The sequence below is a fragment of the Frankliniella occidentalis genome, unplaced genomic scaffold (assembly GCF_000697945.3).
Source record: "Frankliniella occidentalis isolate FOCC.00 unplaced genomic scaffold, Focc_3.1 Scaffold150, whole genome shotgun sequence".
Taxonomy (NCBI): domain Eukaryota; kingdom Metazoa; phylum Arthropoda; class Insecta; order Thysanoptera; family Thripidae; genus Frankliniella; species Frankliniella occidentalis.
Window position 1 is genome coordinate 54,603 of NW_026267277.1, and position 8,319 is coordinate 62,921.

The 8,319-nt window shown below is 53.4% G+C and overlaps 1 protein-coding gene across 1 annotated transcript in view; it reads right to left on the reverse strand.

Moving 5' to 3' along the window:
* Positions 1-8,319, reverse strand: part of LOC113204274 (uncharacterized) — a 74,017-nt gene that overhangs the window by 23,056 nt on the left and 42,642 nt on the right. The window contains exon 2 of the mRNA XM_052271128.1: positions 2,907-3,092. The gene's annotated coding sequence lies outside the window, so the exon portion shown is untranslated. The remainder of the gene's footprint in view (positions 1-2,906; positions 3,093-8,319) is intronic.

The window sequence follows — 8,319 nt, forward strand, 5'->3', positions numbered from 1 at the left end:
GAGAGAGAGAGAGAGAGAGAGAGAGAGAGAGAGAGAGAGAGAGAGAGAGAGAGAGAGAGAGAGAGAGAGAGGGTTGTGTGTGTTCTGGAGGGGCCCGTGTCCCTCTTGCACTCCCACGAGAAGCGCCCGCACCCCCATCGTGTTCTGCTGTCACGTATGCACTACGCCTGCTCCCCCCACCCCACCCCAACACCGAAATTTGCAATATACCCCAGTGGGCTCGACTGCGCGCGACGCGAGCAACCGCACCGCACCGGGCCGGGCAAGGCGTGCAGAGAGTCCCGCCGCCTCGGTGGTCCCGCCCCGCCTCGCGCTGCGACGGCCATGTGTCAGTCGACAACAAGCCCGTCCTGGCCCCGGGCCAGGTGCTGGCGACAGCCACTACGAAACTCTGCAGAGCACCTCTTGAGCCGAGCCTCGCCGCGCACCGTGCGCCCGCCCACGCAGCACAAGCCCCTCGAGCCAGAGTGGCGCAAACCGATGGTAAAAAGGCTCGCGTGTAGCATAATTTTATCATCGGCCCACTCGGCTCCCGCAATGGCACCGTGAAAATTACTTCTGGCGGTGGGAAAGTTTGGGCTGACAAACTTTTACAAAACAGTTTCGAGTTTGTCAAATTTGCGGTTTCATTCATTCATTTGCCGGCCCGGGGCCGTCGCGCACGGCGCCGTGGCAAAATGGCGCAGACAAAAGTTGCAGAGAGTGTTAGGAGGCGTGGCGAGCTGAGCAAGCTCGGCGTCCCCCGGCATCCCATGGCACCCGCCGGTCCCGCTCTAAAAAGTTCCAAGAAAGGGACAAAGAACAGTCGAGAAAAATTTAAGAGCACTTCAAACAATAAAGCCTGCTCAAATTTATTGATGCATCATTTGTCCCGGAAACGGTTGGTGTGTTCAAGTACGCGGTATACGGACCCGACACGTTAATTACTTTCGGGGGGAAACAACCCCGTGGTGGTGGTGCGCCGGGCAAAGCGACGCACCCGCTGCGGCCGCAACACGACTAGGACAACGATTTGATATCGACGCCAGATGGCGAGGCGAGGCCAACAAAAGAAGGCAATAAGCCGTCGGCAACATTGTGGTGGGGCACGCCGCGGCCTCGGCCGGGCCGCCCCCGTGCTCGAGGGGGAGGGGGGGTGGGGGGCAGGGGAGGTGACAACTTCTCTCACACGGATCGCGGGGCGCGGGGCCGTGCATGGGGGCGGTGATGGCGTGCAGCGTGGCCTGGCGGGGCGGGGCGGCCCGACCCACTACTTCCTGGTCCACATGCCGTCACGCGGGCCGGGCCAGCCGGGCGGCGGGTCGATGCGCAGTGCAGTCACGCCCCGCATGACAAATGCCCCAATTTTATTAACGCCGTTTTACTTGACATTCCTCGGCGCAAGACGAGGACGATAATTGGTTCCTCGCAACGCCGTTGTGACACCGCTCCTCTCCTTTTCGTGCGGCTACCTCTCGGAGCCGACGGCAATATCCCACCCCGCCCACGGGCGACGCCGCCGTGCCGCGCCACGCGAAGCAGGCACTGTCGCGCACGGATTGTTGACACTGAAAATAAGCAGGAAAATAGAAGTGGCGGACCGAGGGACGCGGGGCGCGCGGGAGGCGGGGCAGCCGCGGGCGGTGGTGGCGAGGTGAAGGAGCACTGTGTACAGACTGCCAGAAAACGAAAAAAAAGAATGAGATCGGACGACGCCGCCGCCAGCGCAGGACAAGGTGGGAGGAGAGGGTGAATTTGTACTCGGCAGGTAAACAGCGACAGGGGCGGGGAAAATTGGAGAGGGGGGGGGGGAGAGGTGCGATCGGGCGCGATGCTCTGCGGGGCTCCGGTCCGAGCGCGTCGCCGGTAATTCCCTGCTCCCCCAAAACATACAGCAGCTCGACCCATAAATTCACAAGCCCCGCGCCGCGTCGTTTTGATAAATTACACGAGATAACGCATAATATCGACATTAATTTGGATCGCTCGATGTTTTACTATCATCAGGGCCGGCGGCCGGCGCGACCCCAGCGCGCACAATCACCACGCGATGTGTGCGCTATCAGTGCAATCCTAACAAGTATAAGTGGAAACGTGTCGCAACTCTACACCGACAATGCGGAACACTCTTTAAACAGAAACAGCGTGCTTGGGACAAGTATGCTGATTAAACAGCGTTTCTGGACAAGCACACACATTAAACAGTCACTGTGAAAAATTTTGTAAATTCACGATGTAGTTTACCACTAACGAAATATGTATATGCAAATTTACGTCGGTGAAGCGATGTTGATTCGCATAGCTTGTAATTTTACAATATTGAATCGTAATTTTGCAGTTGCAATTTGGCTCATTTCCCCGTAAAAGCTACAACTATTTTTGAGAGTGGTATTGCTTAGCATATGCTGTTTCATCAGCGTGCACACCAAGTACATTGTTAAGCAACATCCGTATGTCCAAGCACACTGCTGGATTTGCAGCCAACTTCCATTTTGAACTACTTCATAATTCTGAATAGAATTATGTTTGCAACAACTTTTCCTCGCATTCCATCACAGTTAAAAGCTTAAAGTGATTTTCACCGCAAGCTACACAGTGCTGCAGGCTTTCACTGTAGCTTACGGTGAGAATTATTGTAAGCTTTTAACAGTGCTCAGTGCTCCTACTTTTCATGTCATAGTTTTTTCTTTAGGGTTTTTAAATATAAATCGAAGGTAATATCTTAATAGTGTACTTCGGTAACGGAGGGAGAAGAATAGCTAGTAGGAAGTAGAACCTAAAGGCTCTTGATTGGTCAAGTCTCTAACCCAACAACTGGCGTGACGCAGAGATAAGAAGGTCTCGAACAATCGGGAACGTTTATGTGTTTTCCTCCGTAGCTGGAGCACACTATATATAATTTTTTTATTTGTCGGCGAGAAACTAACCTTCAGGCTGAAGTCGAGGTAGGTGACGTAAATGGGGTAGGGCACGACGATGCAGGAGGCTGTGAGCCAGGACCCAATGGCGATCACCAGGGCAGGCAGCCGCTGCTTCGACGGGTCCTCCAGGAAGCGGTAGCGGTCGTAGGCAATCGTCACGAACGTGATCACCGACACGTGGACGGGAATGTCCTGGAAAAAGAGCACATTGTAGTAGAGAGGAGGGGGTTATACACGCAAGCCAGGCGGTCTAAAGACGTGACCGTACCGCCGTTCGAATGCATGCGGCTTCTGCTGGGAAAGGACCCAATAAAAAAAGCGGAGACGACGGGCTACGGGGGTTGCCCGACGCATAATGATGGCAGAAGGGACTTGAGATCAGTGCAGCCGGGCAAACCCTGAGAGGACTCTCACAGAGCAGAGTACGCGCAAGGTCGAAGGCTAAAGCCACGCCCGATGGAAAACACTTCAGACAACGACAACCCCCAGCCCGCAAACACTGCAAGTCAAGGAGTGACCAACTCGCTCCTGGGATAGCGATGTTGTGAATCCAATTTCATGAATCCTGGGGAAGCTATAAGCATGTACACCGCCTCCGAATAAGACCCATTTTTAAGTCATCTGGCAGAGCGATGAAGATATGTGTCGCTTTACTCAGGAAAGAAAAACCACTCTAACTTTTACAGTGAACACGGGCGCTTTAGAGGCTAGTCTCTCCCTGGTCGTTGCCTCGTGAAAAAGGACGGCCCCCACACCAATAAAATTGAACCCTTAAATCGAGGAGTTTCACGTTTGGTAGTATTTGACTTTTATAAGGAACTTTGATTTGTTATCAAGGTTGACTCCTTAGTCAAACATGTAAAACTTGTCAAGTTTTCCTTATTGATGCAACGTTTCTATAAAAGAGCTTCAGCAGGAAGATTATTTCCCGGATTCAAGGCTGTTTGCTTTCAAGGATTTGATTATTTTGTGGGCGCGTTAATATTTTCTGTCCAACTTTAAACCAAACAGGAATATGCAACGAAAATTTCCATATGCACCCAAGCTCTAAGTTCCTCAACCAATAGGTCCAATATGTAACTCTTCAAGCACGTGGACTTTCGCTAGAGCCCAGGCGGCACCTGCTGCACTACCACCCACCCTGCTCTTCTTTTTCACTTTCCTACCTTGACTTTCTTTCAGGGAGACGTGACCTGCCAGGCAACGCGCTTGGCGGTAAATCCCGAGCGGCCCACCACTCTCCGCCGCCGTGCGCACGCGCCTACCTCAACGAGGCCGCCTGCTCGGCCGTGCGCCGTCCGTCAGCGGAACAAGAAGAGGCCCTCCCCTCCCACTTCCCTCCCGTCGCCTGTCACCATCCCGCGCGCCTGGCCTTTCGGCAATTACTCGCGAAGCCCCCAGCACAGCAACTGGTGGAGTGGAGGTAGTGGTAGTGAGAGGTAGTGGGTGGTGGTCAAGGATTGAAGACAAGAGCAGGGTTGGTAGCCGACAACGTAGAGATGCGACGTGGAAGATTTGGGGGCAGTTAACTCTGCAAGGGGCGTACGCGGATGCGACGGCGACACGCACGAGAAGAGAGGAGAAACGCGGTTCCTAAGTTCCTACGCAGGCTATACTTTTTAAGACAGTCTCCTAAAGACTGTCTCTACCAAGGGGCAAGTCCCCTCCACCTAATTACAATCCATATGGCACAGAGCGGGCCCTCGTTTCTCTACTCGCACACTCGTGCTGTTATCTCGTACCGGCTCCGTTTGGATCCCGTGCTGGCGAGCTCGGGCTGAGGTGCTAGGGCTGAAATGCTAGGGCTGAGGTACTAAGGCTGAGGTGCTAGGGCTGAGGTGCTAGGGCTGAAGTGCTTGGGCTGAGGTGCTAGGGCTGAGGTGCTGGTACCGAGGTACGTGCACTGGCTCGCTCTTGCGGGCGGCGGGAGTAATCAGAGAGCTCAGTGGAGCGAGTGCACTCAACTACACAGGTGCGTGCTCTGCCCCAGCTGCACCAGCTGCACCAGCTGCACCAGCTGCGGCACGCGCAGAGGCGATTAGGCACGCTCCAGGGATACACTAGAGCTTTGACGCTGTTTTTTCTTTAACCCCTTTAGTGGCCGGTGAGCATACGGTGTCAAGGCTGCGCCACTCCCCCCTCCTCTTTACCCCTACTAAACCTCCCTACAACTTATTCCATTCGCCGCGAATGGCTCCCCCCTTCTTGCCACTCGCCATTAGCAGGAGTTTGTTGGGCAGGGTTGGGCTGGGCGGGGCAGCCACAAGGCCTCCGCCGACTCTCCTTCTGACAATAACACGACCGAAGTTACTGGAAATGTTTACATAAAGAGTCGCCCACGGCGTGTCTACAGTCTGAACACGTTCGTCTATGTCGGCGGATGCGCCGTGCGCGAAGAGCAAGCTGCCCGAGGGGCGCTCAAACTATGTATGCAATCGTGTTTACCCGCACCTTGAATCCGTTAGGAATCCGTTAGGAATTCGTTAGGAATCCGAAGGGTAACCATGCGGGATACTCGCAAAATATAGACTGCAAACCAGATATTAAGGTACGACCGCCGCTCTTCACGTATAATCGGCGCGCAATCATCGAAATCCGCCCGGCGCAATACAATCCTCGAGATTGCACGAAAGCTCAGTCTGCAGTCCATGAAAAAAATTGACGCCGTAATTATCCTGAGCCTGCTCCCGAGCACCGCGGGAGGAAGGACGCAAAGGGGCTCCTCTCTCAGACGCAGCTGAGCATGATTACCTCTCACTCACCGGCCGCCCAGCCTCCACCTCCGGCGTCGCGCTGCTAACACTATCAACAGCCTCTATCTGGCGCGGGCAGAGGGAAGGGGGGCAGCGATGTTGGGGACGGGCGAGAGAGCCTGGCTTCGATCGCCAATTAAGTACTTTTTGTTGCCTTCCTCGCGCGCTACGACGAGACTTAAATTGTAAATCAGCTCGCCCCCGCCCCCCACCACCTCCGCACGCCGTAAACACCCGCGCGACGCTGCGCCACGCCCAAGTAACATCCTGCTTTATTGAGCTAGCCGGGCTGCCGACGACGGCTGCCGAGCACTGTGTGTGTGAGTGGGGAGGAGGGATGAGGGGAAGGGGGCAGCAGCTGTATGGGAAAGGACCTCGGACCGCTACACGAGGTAGCTACTGTCATTTAATGCCATGGCACTGCGGTCTGCTGTGATCGGATTGGAAAAGGTAGTGTCACGCAGCTTGCGTTTTTGTTACTCGCGAGCAGTGGTGTGACAATAAGAGAAAGAAACGTCCGACACTACGGCGCAGCTGTTCCGAATCGGAATAAAAAAAGAAAGCGACGGTGAAATAGAATGTCAATGCACAGTAAGCTTGCGCGCGTGTGTGTGTGTGTTTCTATTTCGTTTTACGTAAAAGAGACAATGAATAATAAAAAGCAGTAAATGGTTGTTATCTCGCACAGGCCGCCCGAAAAAGTTCAGTCAGAATTTGGAAGCTAGCGGGACTAGTTTCAGAGAAAATGTTATTGTTTCTATCGAGTTTGGAAGCATTCGCATTACTTAACACGTTTTTCGCGGCGGCACGAAAAGGCATCAGGGGGAAAGTTTTGATAGTGCACGGGCGGTTGGCTAGGGCGAGTCAACAGCCCCAACCGTGTGGGGCGTTCCGCCCCGTTCCGCGGGGGCCCCATGTGACCCTCAGCCAGCCTCGAGATTCTCTGCGCCCCCGCGCCTCGCCGCTCGGGCCGAAGTGGGCGGGATGAGGGGAATGGGGGGGGGGGGCAAAACCCACAGCAGGGTCTCTAACCTCATCCGTGATTGCCCCTTCATGTGGTCAGATCGAAATAAAAGGAGATGAAACCGCGGAGCTGATATGGTATTCACGGCCTCCCGCCCTTACCCTCCGTGATGTATTGGAGACGTGCCGTGGAGGCAGCGGGGGCTTATCCGGGGGCCGTAATGAGAGCGACAGGGACGGCTGCACAGGGGATGAATAATGTATTGAGTGTGTACCCGACGGAGAGGAAGAGGGAGACGGATCCGCGCGGATATTTAATGGTGCAGTCGTGGAAATAATTTCTCCGTCGAGAAGGCTCATTCCTAGCACGTCAATCAGTCAGGCATAATTGTCCGTAGAACAATGGCGGCACATCCACGAGATAAGAAAAGACACCCGAGCAGCATTTTTTTCTCTATTAACCCAGCAGACGTTTGCTGATTGTCAATAAGCACTGCGCAGTCGAAGCCAGCGAGTTTATTCGGCTACTACGCAGCAATCGGGGAAGCAAAGCAATATAGGCGGTCGCCGTGACGACAGAGATGCGAGAGTGAGACAGAGGATGAGTATTGAAAGCCGCGTGGGCAGAGGAGGCAAGATCGGAGCGGAACAGATACGACAGAGCGCTCTCAGCGTCAGCTCGTACCCACGGAGGTCGGTTGTGGTTGTAGTGAAATGAGAAGGTGTAGAGTAGCCACGGCAGCCCAGCCCAGCAGGGTACATTCGGCACATGCCCGGTACTGCCCGCGCCAATCGTCAGATAACTACCAACCGAGTGAGGGAGGGGGAGTTCAAAACCACCAACCGCGGTCTGCAGCACAAAACCCATCGCTCGTTGGAGTTCCCTATCACGGGGCAACAGTGTTCGTGTGCCTCACTGCACACTAAATCTGAAAGGACTTTTACTGCCCATAGAAAGACGCGTTTTTGTGCACATGTCAGCCGGGTGCAGATTTGAATCCAGCAAGGTGAGAAATTAGCATCCTTTCACAGGACAATTATTTTTTTTGTCTATCATTAAGATGCAAATTTCTCACTTGATAGATTCCAATCTGCATCCGACTGAGATGTGCACAAAAACGCGTCTTTCTATGGACAGTCAAAGTCATTTTATATTTAGTGTGTAGATGTTTTGAAAAAAGAAAAAACTGTCACCACAGTTTCACAGCTTACCACCACACTCGATGTCAAGGGACAACTGTTGTCGATTGCAATATGCATCTGTGAGCGCATCTTGCAAGATGCAATTTTGAAGCTTGTGCAGTGACAAAATTGTATCTGTAGTTGGACAAAATAAAAATATGTCCATCGGAAGATACAAATTTGTCACTTTCTCCGGATTGAAAATGACGTCTTTGCAAGATGCGCTCACAGGTGCATCTTACAATGGACAGAAATTCCCTTTGACATTTTAAGTGCAGACACGACAGGATAAGAACCGAGCAAGTGACATTTATCTTTTTAATCAGCACAAACTTTGTGCCACAAAGAACATGGCTTTATGCTTCGCGTGAGTCGAGAAATTTCACTTCACGGTAAAAACAAGCCCTGGGAATCCCAGGAGTTTTTTCCGTTTCCCAGGGGAGTTGGAAGAGTCCCAGGAGATCTCCTGGAAATGTCTAATTTTTCCCAGGAGTTGCCCTGGGATTAGGGCAGCCCTGGGA